Below are 23,750 nucleotides of genomic sequence, written 5' to 3' on the forward strand. Positions count from 1 at the left end.
TCTGAAGAAGGTGCCTGCTTCCCCTTCTGCCATGATTGTAAGTTTCCTGAGGCCTTCTAACCATGTGGAACTGTGAGTCAATTAAACCTCTTTTCATTATAAATTACCCAGTCTCATGCAGTTGTTTATAGCATTGTGAAAATGGACTAATACAAACTCCTAACACAGTGTCTTGCACATAGCAGACACTCAATAAATTTCTGCCAAATAAAAATATAGAATGTAAGTTGTAAAGTTTTCCATTAAAATGTCTGTACTCAATCCTTACAAAGCTAAATGCAAAATTCTAGGCCCACAGCAACAATAGGGGCAAACTTTGAAAATCAATGCTAAAACTTGTAACTTACTCTTCTGCTTTAACATTTAAGTTGATTTGCTTTGCAGCCCTCTTTATGAATATCTAATGATGTTTCATATCTATGAGTTAATTGAATTGTGATCTCCAGTAGTAACTAAATGATGGTGATAAGATTAGTTATGCCTTTATTAAAATGGCCTTATACCATAGTCCTTGACCAATAAAATTGAGTTTAATTTATATCCCTAAAAAGGAAAGATATTCTTCTTATTTCCATAAATGTTTTTTAACAAGACACTTCAGTTAAATTCCAAATGTCAGCAAGGAGTAGCAAAGGCTCATAGCTATATACTTTACAAAATAAGGCACTGCCATTGTCTGTAGTTTTGTATATTTTACTGAAGAGCATTAGTACTTTCTTTGATTCTGCCTCAGTCGTCAAGTGGTATAATACTCAAGAACAGCTAGAAAATAACAGGGTTTTGGTTAGTAAATAAAGAAGGTGAGTCTGCATAGAACAAAGACCTAATACAGACTGTGTTTGAGTTGTGCTTGTGCATATTATAGACCTGTTTCAACTCATGTGCCAAAAATGCATGTTATATTTAACTTTTGACCATATAAACACATAGACACACACACTCAATCTCTCTCTCCTTTCCTCAGTGTTTAAAACAATGCCTACCACATTTAAGTACCCCAAAATATTAACTGAATGTATAAATATTTGTTTACATATACAATGATTTGTTTAGAAGCAACTTTATGAAAAATCTTTTCTCATGCATTTTTAAGTGGGACAGAAATCTATGTATTTTTAAGTTATGGCACTAAAAAACTCCTGTATGGTACAGAAATCAAATTACTATTTACTTAAATATTTATTTTGATTTATTTCAATAATTAAATTATTATGTCACCTTCTTCATAGAGTATAATTGTCTTTGTGCCAAACATTTACAAATTAAAAATTAAAGCAATGCATAAATAAAAATATAACATTAATTTTACTTACATCTGATAAATAATTCTGGTTGTTAGTCACAAAATAAACACACGTGGTTTGTTATTAACCTATTTTTTTAACAATCAGTTTTTAAAGTCTGAATTTATTGGTATTAATTTTACTAGGTTTTTTACAAAGGTCATTATCTCTTTTCCATGCATTATTCTCTCTCTCTCCCTCTCCATATATATGTGTGTGTGTGTATATATGTCTCTCTATATATGTATATAAATCTGTGCTAATTTTGTCTTTGCTAGCTAAGCAGCATATGTGATATTTAAGAGAAGGAAAGATAATTAAATAAAAGAAGCTCTCACTATTTAGTAATTTACATTTTAATTATTTTTTAAAAAATTAGATCTTGCTCTTTGTTTTGATTACAAATAGATTACCAGGGTGCCTACACTGTACATTTTTAGTCACAGTTCACCAAATAGAAACTCATTATCTCTGCCCATATGATGTTTATGAGGTTAGCAAAATAATACATGGTTTAACAATAGTTCATGATTCTCTTCAAAAGTTGATCTAATATTAAATGTTATCATCTTTAATAAGTATAGTATATCTACAAATCATATATGATATAAACAAATTCCAAACATTAATTTTTGGTATCACACTATGAACTTATTGTTATAGGTATGCTATATTAAAATAAATATAAACAAACCTTTGATTATATTTACTTTGATTATAAATTTACAAAAGATGATATAAGTAATGGAAGTTAGAATTGTGTGGATTAAAAAAGGTTACAAATTCTTTTTTGATTCTTCCATCGTTTGGTAGATTTACTTCCCTTGAATCTGAACTGTCCCTGTGAATAACAGTAATCAATAAAACAAAGTGAAATAATGGTGGGTGATTTCTGAGTCTCAGTGTCAAGAGAACTTTCCAGTTTTAACTCTTGTTCTTTTGGTAATCTGAGACCATTATGCTATTATGAAGCACATAATGAAGACCCACATGGAGAATAAGGCCCAGTCATCCCCGCCCCACCCCCAAGATTCCAAACACATGAGTAAAACCATCTCAGGCATCTAGCTCCAGCCAACCAGCAAGCTGGCCACAGCCATAGGAATGAGCACAGACTAGGTCACCAGAGCATCATGCAGCCAATTCACAAAATGATGGGGAATACTCAATCGTTATCATTTAAGTCACTAGATTTTGAGGCTGTTTGTAAAACAGCAGTAGGCACTATTTATATATGTATGCATGCACATATATAAACATATATGTATGATTTATATGTATCATATATAATTTTATATTATTTTGGAAGAAACAAAAAGGAAAAAGTGGTTTCATAATCACTATTTTACACACATTTTTTTATTTGGAAAAAAAGTATTTTTTCCATAATATGGTAATTTGTCCTGTATCTGGCAAATAAAGATATATTATCTCTTTTATTAAGAAGTTAAGTCTCTTTAACCATTTTAACAGAATACAGGATGCTGTTAAAATTCATTGTATAATAAGAATATGAGTAACATAATTTATATGATTATAAATTGAGATTATAAGGTAATGAGAAAAATCTAAAAGGAAGTAATAAAGAGAAAAAAAACAACATTTGATAAACTGGAAGTGGAAAATGTTTCTATTATTACTCAATTAATATATTTTAGTTAGAAAATTTAATTCTTAAATTTTTTAAAGAATGTCAAATAGGCTGGACGTGGTGGCTCATGCCTGTAATCCCAGCGATTTGAGAGGCCAATAATGAAGGATTGCATAAAGTTAGGAGTTCCAGACCAGGCTGGGCAACATAGCAAGACCCTATCTCTACAATTTTTTTAAAAAACAACTGGGCATGGTGCTGTGCACCTGTAATCCTCACTACATGAGAGGCTGTGGTGGGAGGATTCCTTGATCCCTGGAGTAGAAGGCTGCAGTGAACTATGATCAAGCCATTGCACTCCAGCCTGGGTGACAAAGCAAGACCCTGTCTCTTGAAAAAAAAAGGAAGAATGTCAAATAATAATTAGGAAAAGATAATAACAGCACAGTTTCTTAATATGAGCATAATCAGTGTACAAGAAGTTTAAAGAATTAAAGTAGAGGGTAAAGAGTCAGTAATGTGAATCAATTTATAATTAAATGTTTCATCTATTTAAAGCTTCTCTGCTTAACTATGTATTCTTTAAAAGTTATTTTTGAAATGTTTCTTCTTCTCAATATATTTTGCTTAGTTAAGTTTTCTGCTGTCAGGTTTTTTCACTTTATCACACCACTCTATGAACATAAAGATGTCTTTGATGTCAAGAAAAGCAATACTCATGTATTCATGTATGTTGAAACTGGCAGGTGACCCAGTAGTTTTTTAGATTTCTTTGTATTTCTAGGTGTTTAGTAATTATCTTGAAATTCCTTCTAATAAGATTAAGTATTCTCCTTATTGAGTTCTTATACAGAGCATAAAACTGAATCTATTCATAAGTCTAACAAAGGGATAAACCTTTTGACAGACTATATTATTTCTGAAACACACATTCAATTATATATGTTGGAAGATATTGGTTACTTAAAAATTAAACTTTGAAACAAAAATATTTTTATTTGGAGAATGTAATAAATGTTTGCTATAATGTATTTAAATGTATTCACATACTATTTATACAGAACAATATACATTATACTAGTTATAATAACTTTAAATAATTTTTTGAAGATTTTCACATTTTTGGTCACAAGTAATAGCATCCAATAGAGTTTGATTAACTAACACAAGAGAGAAATAATGTTCTGGTTATTTTGGTATTTTTTCCATAGAAGTCCTAAAGAAGTGTTCTAACAAAAAATGTCAAATTTGGGAGCCAAGTATAGATCTTTAGGAATTTTGTATTTCATTTACTTTCAACAATAATATCAATAGAAATTATGACAACACTATGGCAAATGGAAAAGACGGTGATGAGTCTATCTGAATTCTCTCTTTCCATATCCTTAGGAAATCATATAAATTATCTGTTACTTATATTCTTATTATACAATGAAATGTTAACAGCATCCTGTACTCTGTTAAAATGGTTAAAGAGACTTTAACTTCTTATTCTTACAAAAAAAAGAAATATTATCTTTTCAAATCTAAAAAAAAGTAATTATAAAATATTATTTCTGTGTAAATTATTAGTTGTAGTGAAAAGAAAAAGCAGGATTTTTGAGACAAGAAAATGGACAGAACAAGAAACAAACAAAAATCTGTTACAGGTCACATGATCTGACTTGTAACATGATCATAATATTACCAGAAAGAAGTCGTGATTCAGACCCCAAGAGAGGGTTCTTGGATATCGCAAAAAAAAAAAAAAAAAAAAAAAAAAATTCAGGGTGAATCCATAGAGTAAATTGAAAGCAAGTTTATTAAGAAAGCAAAGGAATAAAGAATAGCTACTCCATAGTTAGAGCAGCAGCATGGGCTGCTCCACTGATTATACTTACAGTTATTTCTTGATTATACACTAAAGAAGTGGTGGATTATTCATCAGTTTCCCAGGAAAGTGGTGGGCAATTTCCGGAACTGAGAGTTCCTCCCTTTTTTTAGACATATAAAGTAACTTCCTGAGGTTGCCATGACATTTGTAAATAGTCATGGTGCTGGTGGGAGTGTCTTTTAGCATGCTAATGCATTATAGTTAGTGCATAATGAGCAATGGGGCAACTAGTAGTCACTTTCATCTCCATCTTGGTTTTGGTGAGTTTTGGCTGGCTTCTTTGCTGCAAACTGTTTTATCAGCAAGGTCTTTGTGACCTCTTTCTTGTGCTGACCTCCTGTCTCATTCTGTTACAAAGAATGCCTCATCTATTGGGAATGCAGTCCAGCAAGTCTCAGCCTTATTTTACCCAGTCCCTATTCAAGATGGAGTTGCTCTGGTTCAAACACCTCTGACAATGATATTATATATAACATCAGGGTAAAATGAAAGACATTAAACAACTTCCAGGCATACAAATAAATGATTGAAATAAAGATCTTTTCTGACTTTTATAAGGTCAATATATTCTAGAAAACAATGCAACAATACTGCAAATTTCTACGTGAGTTAATTTTTCAACCAAGAATACTACACTTCTAAAAACAACAACAAAAAAAGTAATAAAATTATTCCCATGTATTAATTCAATATATATTTAGGTAATTTTCAGAGCATATGATTTAGTAAAACAAAAATATTAACCACAAACAAGAAGGGATTGGAAGTCATGGGATCTGGGAGTCAACAGGCCCAGTAAGAATTAAGGATGATAGCACAGGGAAGTATTTGAATGTCTTGTGTGCACTTATTTTTTAAAAAATCAGCTCAGATAGCAGCAGAAAGAAGGATAGTGTGTTTAGATCTCCGGGGGTGAAAGGCAGAAACGTGAAGCATTTCTGATCAATTTGAGCTTTGAGGAATACATTAGGAAAAATGAACATGAAAAAATTCCCCTAGAGGGTTTTTTAAGAATGTAAAATGGAATGTAGGCCCCATTCTATTTCTGACTATCTTAATCAGCTCTGGCAGCTATAACAAAGTTTCATAAATTAGGTGTCTTACACAAAATAGAAATGCATTTCTCACAGTTCTGGAGGCTAACAGTCTGAGATCACTGTGCTAGCACTGTTAGGTTCTGCCCTGTTCCAGGTTCCCTACTGTTGACTAGGGTCCCTTTTATAGAGGCACTGGTGCCATTTATGAGGGGAGGGCCTTCATTACCAAATTACCTCCTGTAGATCCTACCTTCTAATATCGTTACATTTGGAGTTAATATTTCAACATATAAATTTGGGGGTAAACAAAGATTCACCCCTTATCAATGACCCAATAAATCTTAGTGAAGGCCAGATAATTTGTATATTAAACAAATTTTAAGGCTATGCTGATGCTGCTTGTTGGTCTAGAGACCCCACGTTGAAACACCATATTAGATTTTTGGAACAACTGGAAATAAAAGAACTATAACTTTTACACTTATGCAAATAAAAAATAAGCATTAACTATAAATAGTGAAATAATGCATAATAAAGTAATCATAGTAATGAATAATATTTATATAACCCATAGTGATCTTAAAATTCTATTAATTTAATTAAAATTTAGTATTTGGAGTTACGTGGTATAGAAAGTAAGGGAATTGCAATGTAACAGAACTAATTATTAGCAACTAAAAGACAAACTAGCTATATAAACTACTTAGCAAATAAAAAATAAAAATTTGCCAAAATTTTTATCCTGATAATAGGATAATGTTTGGGATTGGGAAAGTGTACAGGTCTATCTTTTGTCATAAAAAGGAAGTTAAATCTTAAATATTTAGTTCTGTACTTTTATTACTATGGTTAAGTTTTTAAAAATATAGTCACTGAAATTTAAATAATATAATAATTTAAAGAAAAACTCTCTAAGCGAGCTAAGGGAGTAATGTAGACACAACACAAAAGATAGGAATTGGAAGGTATAACTGAAAAATATACTAAAATGTATTATAAATTATAAATAGACCAGCAGTATGAAATAAAAAACATGATGGAGGAAAAATGAAAAAATGACAATGCCAGTTGATATTTAAGACATTTCAGATGGATAAAATTGACAAAATATGGAAAAGGAAACATTGAAAGATTTCACTGGGAATCTTAAGACACAAGTTTCCTTAGAACCTTCGTCTCGCAGAAGTAGCCCCAATCTTAATTGTGTGTGTGTGTGTGTGTGTGTGTGTGTGTGTGTGTGTGTGTGTGACATGGAGTCTCACTCTGCCTCCACGGCTGGAGTGCAGTGGCGTGATCTCGGCTCACTGCAACCTCTCCCTCCCGGGTTCAAGCGATTCTCCTGCCTCAGCCTCCCCAGTAGCTGGGACTACAGGAATGCACCACCGCACCCGGCTAATTTTTTTGTGTATTTTTAGTAGAGACGGGTTTTTTCCATGTTGGCCAGGCTGGTCTTGAATGCCTAACCTCAGGTGATCCGCCTGCCTCGGCATCCCAGAGTGCTGGGATAAAGGCATGAACCACCACTCCTGGCCCCAATATTACTTTTAATGGCAAAAACCGCAATTACTTTTGCACCAACCTAACAGAAGAGAGCAGTCTTCCCTCACTTGAGTTCCTGCAAGGTTCTTAACCAGAGGTAGGTGTCTCTCAGAATTTTACTTGTCCTTTTAAAGATGATGCCCTGCCATGACTCAAGCTTATAATTCAGGGCTGAGAAGAGACCAAGCAAGGATGTACAGTCTCTGCTCAAAGAAGAAAGTCTTAGATACTAACTGAATTGTAAATTGTGCATAACACATACCAGTAGGAATCTAGGACGAACTTTTGAGAGTGGATCTTATAATCTTAAGGCTGTCTGACTAGACAGAAGAGTGCAGAATAGAAGGCTAGAGAAGCGAGAACTTCTTGACAGGGGAAAATGATCAATGAGTCAGCATTCAATATTCTGGCAAGAAAATCTGAGTCTGAAAGTTATTTATGCTGGAGTGGCTCTTTGATGCTTGGCCATGAGGACAGCATTTAGTAAAAGGAGAAGATGCTAGAACTTTCTTAAAATAGTATTAAGGAAGGGATCAAAGGCTCAGGGAGGTACTAATGTTAGAAAGAATTTATTTTGTACTGAAAGTTACCACTTGGCTCTGTTATCCAATCCTCATTAAGATAATAGAGAAGCCCTACAGGGGCTGTTTTGTAGGAAATGCTAAAATGGAAATTGGCTCTGAAATATCAGTGAGGATAATGGTTTTCAGAATGGCAGACCAGGTGACAGCCCTTAACCATAAGAGGCTAAATGGATGTAATTACTGAAATTGTCGAAAAACTGAAGTGGCCATCAGAGTGGCTTGACCCAAAAGAATGTGTAACGATGGCCAATACTTTACAAAATTCATGGGATAAAGATTAATAACCGACAGGATATTACTGACACAATTTTTGAGGCTGGCTATCCGAAGACTGATGTCTGCTCCCACAGTGGAAAATCACTGTCTCTCTCACGACTGTCTAACATTTATTAATTTACAGACACAGAATGCACACAGAGCATGAGCTTTATCTCACCAAAGCTGGTCTAATTTTTGCCAATGTGGAATTTTCCAGCCTGCCTGCTGCAAATGCCATCAAAATGACTCAGTTCCCCAAGATCTACTGGATGCCAGGTTGATTACATCAAACCTATTCCTTCCTTGAGGAGCAAGGATAAATTGCTGTCAAATTTCGAATCTTTTGCTGCTCTTTTGTTATAAAGTATTGGTTTATTGGAATCTTAATTATTACTTTATAAATTACTACTAAAAAGCATCTTCCCATGTAAATAATTCCCATTTATATTACTCTTTTCTGAGATTTCTGTTCATGTCTTTTCTTCATTTCTCTACTGTGTTTTCGTGACTATCTCATTTACTTGTATGCATTATTATACATTTTGATAAAATTGTCATTTTTCAGTTATATATTTTGCAAATATCTTTTTCAGTTGATAGTTTCTCTCTTTTTTTTTCCTTTATGGTGTCCTTTGATAAATGGCTATGTAATTTCAATGTAGACACATGTATCTCTTTTCTTTTGGAGGATAGTACACTTAGGCTTTAAAAAATAAATTATTCTCAGCCGGGAGCATTGGCTCATGCCTGTAATCCCAGCACTTTGGGAGGCCGAGGCGGGCGGATCACCTGAGGTCAGGAGTTCGAGACCAGCCTAGACAACATGGTGAAACCCCATCTCTACTAAAAATACAAAAATTAGCTGGACATGGTGGCAGGCACCAGTAATCCAAACTACTGGGGAGGCTGAGGCAGGAGAATCCCTTGAACCCGGGAGGCAGAGTTTGCAGTGAGCCAAAATCATGGCCATTGCACTCCAGCCTGGAGGACAAGAGCAAGACTTGGTCTTAAAAAAAAAAAAAAAAATTTCCATTCTCATCTTTTATTTTACTAATATCATCTCCAGTACTGTTTTATAACACTTTGCAAGCTTTGTTTTCCATACTAAGTATGGACTTTCTTTTGAATGTGGTGTGGTAGAGATGTGGTTCATTTCACCCTAGTGAGCTCAACACTATTTGTTAAACAATGCACACTTCCCAATCTGATTTGTTCTTCTATGTTCAGGTAATGAATTTTTGTATGTTCATGAGACCCTTCCTGTCCTTTCTGAATGGTTTTATTGGTTAATATGATGAGTTCTCTCTCAAATGAACTGTCTTAATTACAATTTTTGTGTGTTTGTTTGTTTGTTTGTTTTTGCTATACCAATTGTACTAGCTTTATAATAGTTCTTGGTCTCAGGTAAAGCAGTTCATTCCAATATCAATATTTCTCTTCAGGAGAGACTTGGAAATCCTTGGCCCTTTGTACTTCTACAAATATGTAGAATCGTCTCGTCAATTTGTACAAAAAAATGAAAAATGTGATTGGCATAGCAATAAAACTATGGATATAATTGGGTAAATTAAAATTTTTAATTATTGATTATTTTAATTTGGCATATTCTTCTATTTAATTTGTTTTGAAATGTCTTTCAATAAGTTATATTTTTGCTTCATCAAAGAACTGTGCATTTTTATGAGATTTAATTATCCAATTTTAAAAACTATAATTTTACCTTTTAAATGTAATTTTAGCAAATTTATTTTTATTCACCTTTTATCCCATCACCCTTGATAATTTTTTTCTAAACTTTAATATTTTCTCAGTAGATTACTTTGGCTTTTACTATGTAGATAGTCATACCATCTTTAAGGAATGACAGATTTGCCCCTTCATTTCCAAAATCTCACATTTAAAATCTTGTTTTATTTTATTTGCTAGGGCTTTCCATGAAAATTGAGTACATGCATTATCAGTAGGCATTCTAACATTGTCCATAAATATAAACAGATTTTGCTTGTGACATATTATAAATGTTAAAATTTTAAAATGTACTTGTTTATTAGGTTAAGGAATTTCTTTTATTTCTAGTTTGCTAAGGACCTTTAAAAAATTGAGTCAGTGGTTTTCTACATGTGTAAAGATGATTTTATATATTATTCCTTTGAACAGTTAGTATGATAAATTATATTTCTATGTTTGCAGATGTTAAAGCTGACACAATTAAAACAGTGCATGACCTGACAGTTATGCTTCTCATTTTAATTTTTAGCTGTTTTATTGTTTTTATTTTTATTCTTGAAGTGTTCACTCATTTTCTCAACAGAAAATCAATTCTTTAAAAAGTATGTTTTTTTCCTATGGTAATATGTTCATAATTATGTTGCAGTTGAGCAGAAACTTTTTAGAATATTTTGTCAACCATACTGCCAAAATTAGAAGTGTATCTGTATTAGAATTTGTTGAATTATCTTTGGAATTTTAACTTATTACTATCAATCTACTCCCCAAGCAATAACCAGACTATATTTGAAAGATAATTAAAGAAATCTGCTTATTAAAACATGTTTGCCATGTTAAAGGAAAGAAATAAGTGAGAACCTAGTTTTCATAAAAAGAAAACTGAAAGTGACTCTCCTAGAAAGTAAAAAATGCAATATCTAAAAACCCACTGGACATATTTTGAAACTCAGAAGATAGAATTAGTTTACCGGAAGATAGATCAGGAATTATCCAGAATGAAGCATATATAGATTAAGATAAAAGAAAATTTGAAAGAGAGTAATAATGTAAAAAAAATTGAAAGCATCAAAAACATAGCTGGTCTCAGGAGAAAAACAGGAGTTGGGGCAAATCCAGTCTATGAACATTGAAGACACTTCTTTATTTTCTATAATTAGAAAAACCTAGCAATTCATAGGTTTGGAATCCAATAAATTCAAATAGAACAAATTTTTAAAAATCTACACCAAAAAGAGAAACTTCACTGCAGAAAACAAAAGAGAAAATCCTACAGTCAAGGATGGGTGAGGGTGGAGGCGTAGATTACATTTAAATGAACGGTAGTGAGATTGGTAAACCAGAAGGAAATGGAATGTTGCACCAGCTTAACTCATATATATATATATATGAGTATGTATATATATATGAGTATATATATGAATATGTATATGAGTATATATAAGTATATATATATGAGTATATATGTGATTGTGTATACCATATACAATATGAGATTGTATGTGATATATATATATACACAATACAATCACATGTGGTTTATATATATGGTAACCTTAAAACTTCATTGGGTTTACAAAGTGTACAATAGAATATATATAAACTGAATTAAATAAAAATTTATGTTTTGTGATTTAAAAAATTAAATTTCAAATAAAATAATGTATATGCAATACTCAAATTATTCCAGAGAATACACATATAGAAAAAATTTTCAAAAAAGACATTTTACATCATGGGTTAGTAAACACAAGAATATAAATGTGCCATTTTTCCTGCAATTTATTTATAGTTTCACTTCAGTCTCAGTTAAAATCCCAAAGTTTTGAGTAGAAATTGATAAACTGATGCAAACCATGAAAATGCAGGATGTCAGAGAATACCTCCCCAAATAAACCTATGCATATATGGACACATCATTTATGGCAGCGATGGTACAGGATAGCAATAATCATTTGTTGGTCATTTAAATAAAATTTACTGGCAATATCAGATTTCTATATGGAAACAATGAAATTTGACTCCTACCTTGAACCATAAACACAAGGAAATTCCAGGTGGATTCAATACCTAAATGAAAAGTAAATTTATGAAGCATTTAGAATGTAGAAGAATATGTGTTTACTTAATATTTATGAAATTATATGTTTTTATGCACTCATCTGTAACATAATACAATAAAAGTTTTAGTAATCTGTTTTTGCAATGTAATTTCACTTTGTTAAGAAAAATAGATACACATACATAAAAATGACTTACAATTAAAATGTTATTTCGACATGCTTTTTTAAATCTTAATCTTGTTTCCCATGTGTATTTTGTAGATCTACTTTCAGATATTTGAATATTCCTCTCACTACAGATGATAGCAAATAGGTAAACATTTGATTATATTTTTGCTAAGCATTTTTTACACAATTAAATTACTTTTAGTTACATTCCTTATGTAAGAACTGCAATAATTAGATATTCCTTATGTAAGAACTGCAATAATTAGATATTTTCAGTCTAAAGGGTCACCTGATTCTCTGAAGAGTCAGTTCATTCTTAATCTAGATTGTAATTTTTTTCTAAGTACATTTATTTTACTGTGCTTGGAAATTACCATTAAAATTGGATAATTCAGGTCTCACAATAATATAGAAATAAAAATAAGTTCAAATACTTAATAATTTTAATATCAGATCAAAAATAAATAATTTCTGGAATATGAATTTATTTCACATATGAGAAATATTACCCACTATAATTTCTGTAGTGTTCTGCATCTGACTGTCCGGCAGCATGTGTCCACAAAAAGAAAAGGGTCTATCTTTGTTTTTTCTGCTGATGCTAGTAGGTTATATCTTTCGAATCCCATGTGTTTTGATTTTGCCTTTTGTTTCCCCATCCCTCAGAATTGTGGAGAAAAGATCTTAAGTGTTGCAAAAATGGTTCCTTTTAAAATGATATAAAGAAAAGCAATCACTAGTGTCCTCTGATGACTATGTAATCCTACTGCCAGATTGCAAAGGGAAGACAAATTTTACTGCAGACAATCCAAGTTATGAAGATATATTTCCTCCAGATTACATAATTTTTAAAAATAAGAGACCTACTGGGAAAGGTAAGTAAGCATGTGGGATAAGAAGGACTTGCATTATATAAAGGCACTACTTAAATGGTAAATTATCCATCTGGGAATGTACAATAAAATACTTCCTTCCCTAGCCATAAAGACTTAAAAGATATGTAAGATTCTGAACAACTTTAAACTGAAATGGAATTCGGATAACATATCATAATGGATCTTGTAACAATAAATCTAAAAGGTTTTTATTACAATAAACCCCCCTGAAGAAAAAATTTCCCCCTGAATATGACACATAAAAAGAGTAGACTTCACACAATTGTGTGTTAGAAAATAAAAAAGTGAACTCCTCTAGACTAGAAGAGTAAAAAGCAATTGCGACATTTTAGTACTTCCAAAGAAAATTGCTGGCTGAAATAGACTTTGTACATTGACTCTGTCTGTATACACTGCAATTTCACCAGGTGTTGGATAGATAACTTTAATATGACTTGCCCCACATCCAGTCACTCACAGTCAGTTCAAGGAGAAAGTGTTTGGAATATTCCCAAGTGCTTATCTCTTATATTGTTCAATGTTTCATGGTATAGTTAATACTATAAAACAATAGACTAGATTTTGGGCTGAGACGATGGGATTTTCTAGATATATAATCATGCCATCTGCAAACAGGGACAATTTGACTTCCTCTTTTCCTAATTGTCTCCTTAAGCTGATAAGCAACTTCAGCAAAGTTTCAGGATATAAAATCAATGTGCAAAAATCACAGGCATTCTTATACACCAATAACAGACAAACAGAGAGACAAATCATGAGTGAACTCCCATTCACAATTGCTTCAAAGAGAATAAAATACCTAGGAATCCAACTTACAAGGGATGTGAACGACCTCTTCAAGGAGAACTACAAACCACTGCTCAAGGAAATAAAGGGGATACAAACAAATGGAAGAACATTCCCTGCTCATGGGTAGGAAGAATCAATATCATGAAAATGGCCATACTGCCCAAGGTAATTTATAGATTCAATGCCATCCCCATCAAGCTACCAATGACTTTCTTCACAGAATTGGAAAAAACTACTTTAAAGTTCATATGGAACCAAAAAAGAGCCCGCATCCCCAAGTCAATCCTAAGCCAAAAGAGCAAAGCTGGAGTCATCACGCTACCTGACTTCAAACTATACTACAAGGCTACAGTAACCAAAACAGCATGGTACTGGTACCAAAACAGAGATATAGACCAATGGAACAGAACAGAGCCCTCAGAAATAATGCCACATATCTACAACTATCTGATCTTTGACAAACCTGACAAAAAGAAGAAATGGGGAAAGGATTCCCTATTTAATAAATGGTGCTGGGAAAACTGGCTAGCCATATGTAGAAAGCTGAAACTGGATCCCTTCCTTACACCTTATACAAAAATTAATTCAAGATGGATTAAAGACTTACATGTCAGACCTAAAACCATAAAAACCCTAGAAGAAAACCTAGGCAATACCATTCAGGACATAGGCATGGGAATGGACTTCATGTCCAAAACACCAAAAGCAATGGCAACAAAAGACAAAATTGACAAATGGGATCTAATTAAACTAAAGAGCTTCTGCACAGCAAAAGAAATTACCATCAGAGTGAACAGGCAACCTGCAGAATGGGAGAAAATTTTTGCAACCTACTCATCTGACAAAGGGCTAATATCCAGAATCTACAATGAATTCAAACAAATTTACAAGAAAAAAGCAAACAACCCCATCAAAAAGTGGGTGAAGGATATGAACAGACACTTCTCAAAAGAAGACATTTATGCAGCCAAAAAACACATGAAAAAATGCTCATCATCACTGGCCATCAGAGAAATGCAAATCAAAACCACAATGAGATACCATCTCACACCAGTTAGAATGGCGATCATTAAAAAGTTAGGAAACAGCAGGTGCTGGAGAGGATGTGGAGAAATAGGAACACTTTTACATTGTTGGTGGGACTGTAAACTAGTTCAATCATTGTGGAAGTCAGTGTGGCAATTCCTCAGGGATCTAGAACTAGAAATACTATTTGACCCAGCCATCCCATTACTGGGTATATACCCAAAGGATTATAAATCATGCTGCTATAAAGACACATGCACATGTATGTTTATTGCGGCACTATTCACAATAGCAAAGACTTGGAACCAACCCAAATGTCCATCAATGATAGACTGGATTAAGAAAACGTGGCACATATACACCATGGAATACTATGCAGCCGTAAAAAATGATGAGTTCATGTCCTTTGTAGGGACATGGATGAAACTGGAAACCATCATTCTCAGCAAACTATCGCAAGGACAGAAAACCAAACACCGCATGTTCTCACTCATAGGTGGGAATTGAACAATGAGAACACATGGACAAAGGAAGGGGAACATCACACACCAGGGCCTGTTGTGGGGTCGGGGGGAGGGGGGAGGGATAGCATTAGGAGATACACCTAATGCTAAATGACCAGTTAATGGGTGCAGCACACCAACATGGCACATGTATACATATGTAACAAACCTGCATGTTGTGCACATGTACCCTAAAACTTAAAGTATGATAATAAAAATATATATATTATGATTTTCTACCAACTTCATTGTAACTGGCAATCTTCATGATATAGCACTGCAGGATACACTATTCCCTCCTCTTTTCACAGGACCACATCACAGTTAGTGAGAAACGCTCCAAAATCATGATGAGGTACTACAGCAGGTGGCTCTGTGCCAACTCAGCAGAAGTGCTGCTTGAGACTCTCCAATAGTGAATTCTAATTGGGTGGATTATTTGTTCTGCATATTTGGTTTCTCTGAGACCATGATGGGAGAACTGTCGAGCAATTTTTAAAAGTGGAATTGGCTGCTGCTGCTACAGAGCCTTTTTGAGTTTCTTACATGCCAGGAAAGTCCCACAAAAAGCATTAATGCTTAATAGACTCAGTTAAAGTCTTGAAGTTAGAGGAAGAGCACATGTTTTCTATTTGATAAGCCATTATTATCACATAAGGGGAGTAGAATCACAGTCAGCAATAATTTTAATCTCAAAAATACTTAATTCTTCTCTCAGTGCCAGGAATATAAGTATTTTCTCATAAGCTATGCACTCAAAATTTGAATTCTCAGCAGCATTCCCTTTTATTTTGGAGTGCACATACCTCTAGAATAGTTTTCACATTAGGAATGAAAATTTCTGGCAATACTCCTACTTAAATTATTTAATTTCAAAATTTAGTCTACTATGGAATTCTGCTAGTAGAAATCACAGTGCATATGACATGCAGGGTTATCTTTAATCAACAGATAGTAGAATTTCATAAGTTCTTTAGAATTTCAATATTAAACCATGTTACCTCTGTACTAACTTTTTAAAATGTTATCACTCATCTTTATATTAGAGATTGAAAAGCTATGGTGCAGAGACAATATGAAATTTTTTCAAAGTTACAAACATTAAAAAATATGTTCAGTATTGAAATATAGAGGGTCTGGTGCCAGAATCCATGCATTTAATCATTATGCTACAGTGCTTCACCACTGTGGCTCTTAGTTTTGTGTTTTTATTAATATTAATGTAGTTGATGATTAAGTTACCTATGACACAACTATTCTTATATGTTAGATGGAAGCATATTAGTAAAAGCATCGTGGAAGATAGTTGCTATTAAAATAAAATCTGATGTCAAAGAAAAAGGTCACCTGTTAAAATGATGTTTATCAGGGATGTTCCTCTTTGAGTGGGTCTCTTTTTATTTGAACATACTAAAAGAATACATTGTATAATTAAAATAGCCTGAGCCTAAGTTAAAATCATAAACACACTGATTTTCTATTAAATCAAAGAAAATTGAAGAAAATGGTAAAGTAAAACAAAATGTAAAGATATTAAGTAAATTGAAAATAAAGTTTTAAATATTTATATAAAACAAAATTATTATTTTTTCTTCGTCAGGTGATTGCATCACAATAAAATGTAATTTTTTTAACTTTCTCATGAAGAAAAACTATTTTTTCCAGCTTTCAATTCATGAAAAACCTTATTGGGAGGAGGAAAATGTACAAAATATTTGAACAGATACCTCATCAAAGATGATATATGGATGGCAAATAAACATATGAAAAGATACTCTCTATCACATGCCATTAGGGAACTGCACATTAAAAGAACCAAAAGACAACATGACAAACCTATTAGAATTGCTAAAATGCTGGTGAGGATATGAAGCAACAGAAATTCTTATTTATTGCTGGTGGAAATGCAAATATACAGCTACTTTGCAAAGTAATTTGGCAGTTTCTTACAAAACTAAGCATACATTTACCATATTATGCAGCATTCATGCTCTTTTGTATTTGTCTAAATAAGTTGAAAATTTATGTTCACACAAAAACCTGCAGATGAAATTTTATAGCAGATTTATACAACTGTCAAAACATGGAAGCAAACAAGATATCCTTCAATAGGTAAATAGATAAACAAACCGTGGTAGATTCAGGAAACTAAATCTTAGTTTCAAAAAAAAGTCTATCGAGCCATGAAAAGATATGGAATAAATTTAAATGCATATTGCATATATATATTATAAATATTACATGCACACATATATGAGATATACATATAAATACAAATATATACATATATAAAAATATAAATATATACATATATATATATAACTTTGTCTCCAGTTCCTTGTACAGAAGGCCTAAAATTCTTGCAATTACCTGTGGAAATAGGGTTGCTAAGAGAATCTTTTGTTCTAATATTTGGTCTTTGATCCTGGTTCCTGACACAGAACTTCTAATCACTTGGATTTTCTTGAGTAATAGGAATGTCTTTTGTTCTCATGAGGTGACCTTGGTAGGCCCCTGGATGGGAATTGGTAATCAAAAAGACCAAGTTATGATTAGAAGCTTAAAATGTTTAGCCTCACTTTTCATCCTCCAGGAAGGGAAAGAGTAGCTGGCTATGGAGTTAATCACCTATCATGTCTACACAATGAAGCCTCTGTAAAAATCCCTGAACTACAGGGTTTAGGGACCTCTGCATATGTGCAGAGTACATGTAAGGTGTCATGCCACAGAGGGCATGAAACTTTCATAAAATAAAATATTAAACATAAACTCAACTATATCAATAACAATATTAATATTTAATGTGAATGGATTAAATAATCCAACAAAATGCAGAAAACTTTAGCTAAAAAATTTCAAAAAGCCAAAAACCATGATTTGCCTATGTGTACATATAGAAGGCACACTTTAGTTTCAAGATACAAACACATTCAATGCAAATAGATGGAAAAAATGTATATTATGTAAACAGCAACCACAAGAAAGCTGGAGTGGTTATATTAACATATAAATAAACTTTTTTTTTTTTTTTTGAGACAGAGTCTCGCTCTGTTGCCAGGCTGGAGTGCAGTGGCACACAATCTCAGCTCACTGCAACCTCCACGTCCTGGGTTCAAGTGATTCTTTTGCCTCAGTCTCCTGAGTAGCTGGGACTACAGATGCGTGCCACCACGCCCAGCTAATTTTTGTATTTTTAGTAGAGCAGGGTTTCATCACATTGGCCAGGATGGTCTGGATCTCGTGGCCTCGTGATCTGCCCACTTTGGCCTCCCAGAGTGCTGGGATTATAGGTGTGAGCCACCACGCCCAGCCCAAATTAACTTTAAAACAGACAAAAATATTGTGAGAAATAAATATGAACATTTCCTAATGACCAAAAGGCTAATCCACAAAGAAGATATATCAATTATAGACATGTATACATCTAATAAGAGAACACCAGAATATATAACATAAACTAACACAAATGAAGAAATAGAAAATTCAAAAATAATAGTTGGAGATTTCAATAATCTACTCAATAATGGAAACAACAACAAGACAAAAGATCAACAGATAAATAGGACACTTAAAATGAAAAGCCAACTAAATCTAATAGTACAGAATACTAAGGCTAACAATGACAGAATATACATTCTTCTCAAGCATACATAGATCATTCTCCGGCCCATAAGCTAGATTATAAAACAAACTTCAATATGTTAAAAAATAGTGCTCTGACAACAATGGAATAAAATAAAATAAAATAAAATAAAATAAAATAAAATAAAATAAAATAAAACAAAATAAAATAAAACAACAAAAACAGTAACAGAAGTAAGTTTTTGGAAACTTACCAATATGTGAAAATTAAGTGAAACACTTTTAAACAATTGGTCAAATAAAAAATCAAAAATAATTTAAAAATATTTTCAGAAGAATGAAAAGGAAGACACAAATATCAATACATTTGGGAATCAGCTAAGGTAGCACTTAAAAGGAAATTTGCTCTTATCATAACTACATTGTGAAAGAGGAAAAATCTCAAACTATTAATCTAGTCATCTACCTTAAGACACTAGAAAAGAAAAGCAAACTAAACCTAAATTAATGAAATTAAAAATAGAAAAGTTGTAGCAAAAAATCAATAAAATGAAAGGCTGGTTCATTTAAAAGATCAGCAAAATTGATAAACCATAACTAGAATAACCAAGAAAAAATTGTAAAGTTAGAAATGAAAGAGGGGATATTACTATTGCCTTTACAGAAATAAAAGGATTATAAAGGAATGATAGAAATAATTTTACTACAACAAATTGGAAAGGTTAAACAGACAGGTTCTGAAAAAAAAAAAAAACGCAAGCTACAAGAGACTGAAGAAGAAACAGCTATCTGAATATACCTGTAAAAAATGAAGAGTTAGAATGAATAATCAAAACCTATCCAAATAGGAGCCCTGGCCCAGTGGTTTCACACTAAATTCTACTACACATTTAACAAATAATTAATTCAAATTCCTCACAACGTCTTTCGAAGATACAGAAAAAATGCATGCCAACTTATTTTATTAGCTTAGTATTACCCTGATAAAAAAGATCCCCAAGGAAGAAAATTATAAACCAAATCTCTTATGTATATAGATGCATTCATCCTCAACAAAATCATCAAACCAAATCTGACAACATAAAAAGAAAATGATGCTCCCTGATGAAGTGGAATGTACCTCAGGACTACAAAGATGGATCAAGATGAGGAAATCAATCAGTATGATGCATCATATTAATAGAATAAAATACAAGAATTACATCATCATATCAACAAGTGCAGAAAAACAATTTGACAGCATCTAAATCCCTTTGATGATTAAAAAACACTCACAGAGTAGAATATTAATGAATACACTCAATGTGATGAAGGTCATCTATGAAAAACACACAGCTGATATTGTAACATTGCATTTAGTGGGGAAAGACTGACACTTTTCCTTTTAAGGTCAGACAAAGTGGTCTGCTCTCACTACTGATATTCAACATTGTATTAGGGGTTGTAGCCAGAGTAAAGAGGCAGTAAATATTTATCTAGATTGAAAAAGAGGAAGTAAAACAATTCGTATTTGGAGATAATATGATCTTATGCAGTTGACCCTTCAAAACAACCTAAGTTTGAACTGTGGGGTCCACTTATATCACTTGTATATGAATTTTTTTGCAATAAAAATACACAAAATGTGTCTGCCACTCCTGCCTCCCCTTCCACATCCTCTTCAACCTCTCTTCAACCTCTATGACCCCAAGACAGCAAGAACAACTGCTCCTCTTCATCCTCCTCCTCAGCCTACTCAGCGTAACACAATGATGAGTTACATCCACGTAATGAATAATAATTATATTTTCTCTGTTATGATTTTCTTGATGACATTTCCTTTTTTATAGGTTACTTTATTGCAAAAATACAGTATATAGTATATAAAACATACAGAATATGTGTTAATTGTTTATGTTATCAGAAAGGCTTCCAGTTAACAGTAGGCTATTAGTAGTTTAGTTTTGGGGGAGTCAAAAATTATGCATGAATTTTCAACTGCATAGAGCTCAGCACCCCTAACATTGTTCAAGAGTAAACTGTATATAGAAAATCATAAGAAATCCACTAAAGTAAATTAAAATTAATAAATTAAGAAAGTTTTCAGGACACACAATCAATATATGAAATCACATATATGTTTATATATTAGCAATGAACATTCTGGAAATAAAATTAATAAAATAAAATAGCATAAAAAAGAATCTAATACTTAGGAATAAATTTAACTAAGATAATATAAAACATATACCCTGAAAATTAGAAAATATTATGGAAAAGTAAGTAATACCTAAATAAATGGAAATATATCCCATGTTTATGGGTCAGAAGACTTAAAGTTGTTAATCTGACTGCATGATGATCCTTGAGTAGGTTTGGCTGACCCAGTTTCTCTCCTCTCTTCTTAATTGTGGTTCTCAGAATAACCATAGAGTACTCAGGGAATGCATCCTGAGATGGGGAGAAACTGCCTGAAATAGCCCGGACTTTGTTCCTGTCACTCCTCAGGAACCTCACATCATGAGTTAGGGAAGACTACTGGGGACAACCTGGCCTCCGTTTCTGTTTCCCTAGAAACAGGATGTCATTCAGTACTTTAGCGAGACATGTTTCCTGCAGGGTATAAAACCAAGGGCAGGCTACTTTTTGAGGTAACTCAGCTGTGCGGCAAGTGGGGCATATGCAGATGAAACTCTGTCTACCCTTGGCAATTTTCCTGAGCATTGGGGTACTGGATCATCACGAATTTTAGGTTTCCATTGTCCTCGGCTACCTTTCTATCTATAAACAATAAATCTGCTTCATATAACTTGGTTTGTGTGTGATCTGTGTCATCAGATTTGAGCAAGTAATAAAAGTGTAACTCAAGAGTTAGTGGACTGAAATTTAGACTACTGTTCCTGAAGGTTGGCATGGTGGTGATTTTTGCTAGCTTGCATGCAATGGGAGTCTTCCTTTAGGATTCATAATCAGTGAACCTACTTCACAGCGGCAATACTCCCCAAATTTGATGTACAGATTGAATGTGATCTCTACTAGAACCCCTGCTGACTTCTTTCTTAAAAAATGACAAGTTGATTTTTTAAATTAATGTACAATTGAAAGGGATTCAGAAACTCAAAATAATCTTGAAAAAGAACAAAGTAGGAGACCACTCACATTCCAATTTCAAAACTTACTTAAAGTAACAGTAATCAAGACATTGTGTTAGTCACACAAAGAAAATTTTATAGATCAATGGAACCGAATTGAAAATGCAAAAATTAACTGTTACATCTATGGTTAACTGATTTTTCTATAGGTGTAACAAGACCATGTAAAAAGGAAAGAATAGCCTTTTCAACAAATGCTGTGAGACAGGATAGCCAAAGGATGAAATTGGGTCCTTACCTCACATCATATACAAAAATTAATTCAAAATGAATCAAAGACCTAAATGTAAGAGCTAAAACTATAAAATTCTTATGAGAAAACACGGAGTGAATCTTAATGACCATTAATTTGGCAAATGATTCTTAGATTTGACACTAAATGCATGAGTCACACAATTTTAAAATACAGATACATAGGACTTCAAAATTTTAAAACTTCTGTATATCAAAGGACTGTCACTGAACTTAGAAAACCCACTGGATGGAAGTAAAGATTTCAAAGTCATTTATAAGATAAGCAACTTATATTTAGAATATACAAGGAACCTTTATAATACAATTATAAAAAGACTAATAATCTATTTTTTAAAATAGGCAAAGGACTTGAATAAACATTTTTTTTCCCAGAGCAGATATACAAATGACCTATAAGAACATAAAAAGATGTTCAACATCTTTAGTTTTCAGAAAATTATAGATCAAAATCACAATGAGTATATAGTAGTTATTAAATAAATAAGTGTTGAATTAATGAAAGGTTAACGATAAATGGCTATAGTGGATAAGAAGAAGATATAAGAATCAGAATAAGATACTAATGAAGTTGAAAACTGTGTGAGCAAACAAGTTGGAAGTATTGAAGGAAGTTACCAGAGCAGAATTTTGAATTTGAGTTTTTTTTTTAAATTTATGGCAAATAGCAAAAATTAATCTACACATCCTTATAAGGAAAGCCATGGTCTTGGAGTAAGGTATCGACAGACAGTAAGATTTCCATTGAGATAAAGAAGTCAATATTATCAAAACAGTTGATATTAGAGAATAATTTTCTCAATGTGAGATGACACTTTGGTGAGTCCAGGGAAATATTATATTAAAGAGAAGTACAAATTCAAATAGAAAATTTACAAAAGATTATGAGAGTAGCAGTTGAACAATTAAAAAAAAAAGAGTATGCAGGTACTGGAGGCAAGAGAATATTTTTGTGAGGCATCATGAATTTAGTCCCAATTGTCTATTGAAGAAACTAGAGGAATGGAGGCCATCAAGAAAAGCAGGATTCAGCTGCTCTTTGGTGATCATGCCTAACTTATACTTTAAACATATTTAGCCTGAAGTTTGTAGTTTCGAGAAGCATGTTAATTGTCATCACATGATATAAGTAGTCTTTTCAGCTTCCATTAGTGAACTTGCTAATTACCAACTCCATAAAAAGTCAACATTGGAGGGGGACCATCAATAAAGTTAAGTAAAGAAGAAGAAATAATAACTTTATGGTGTGAAAATTTATTGTATTAGTCAAGGTTCTCCAGAGGAATTGAATCAGTAGGAGATTAACTGTAGTACAATTAACGGTGGTGGAATTCTAGGAATCTATTAGGGTGTGTCCCTGGCTCATTTTCCCATAAACTACATAGGATATGACAAGACCAATACTAAATAAAGTCAATGTAGAAGAATATGGATTGAATATCCAAACTCA

At 32.7% G+C, this 23,750-nt stretch overlaps 1 long non-coding RNA gene across 1 annotated transcript in view; it reads right to left on the bottom strand.

Annotated features, from left to right (window-relative positions):
• Window positions 1-534: 534 nt before the first annotated feature.
• LOC130540714 (uncharacterized) overlaps window positions 535-23,750 on the bottom strand; it is a 147,204-nt gene continuing 123,988 nt past the window's right edge. The window contains exons 7-8 of the long non-coding RNA XR_008954707.1: window positions 11,919-11,960; window positions 535-762 (exon numbers count right to left, since the gene is read on the bottom strand). This is a non-coding gene — a long non-coding RNA (uncharacterized LOC130540714). The remainder of the gene's footprint in view (window positions 763-11,918; window positions 11,961-23,750) is intronic.

This window comes from Pan paniscus, chromosome 14 (genome assembly GCF_029289425.2).
Source record: "Pan paniscus chromosome 14, NHGRI_mPanPan1-v2.0_pri, whole genome shotgun sequence".
NCBI classification, from domain to species: domain Eukaryota; kingdom Metazoa; phylum Chordata; class Mammalia; order Primates; family Hominidae; genus Pan; species Pan paniscus.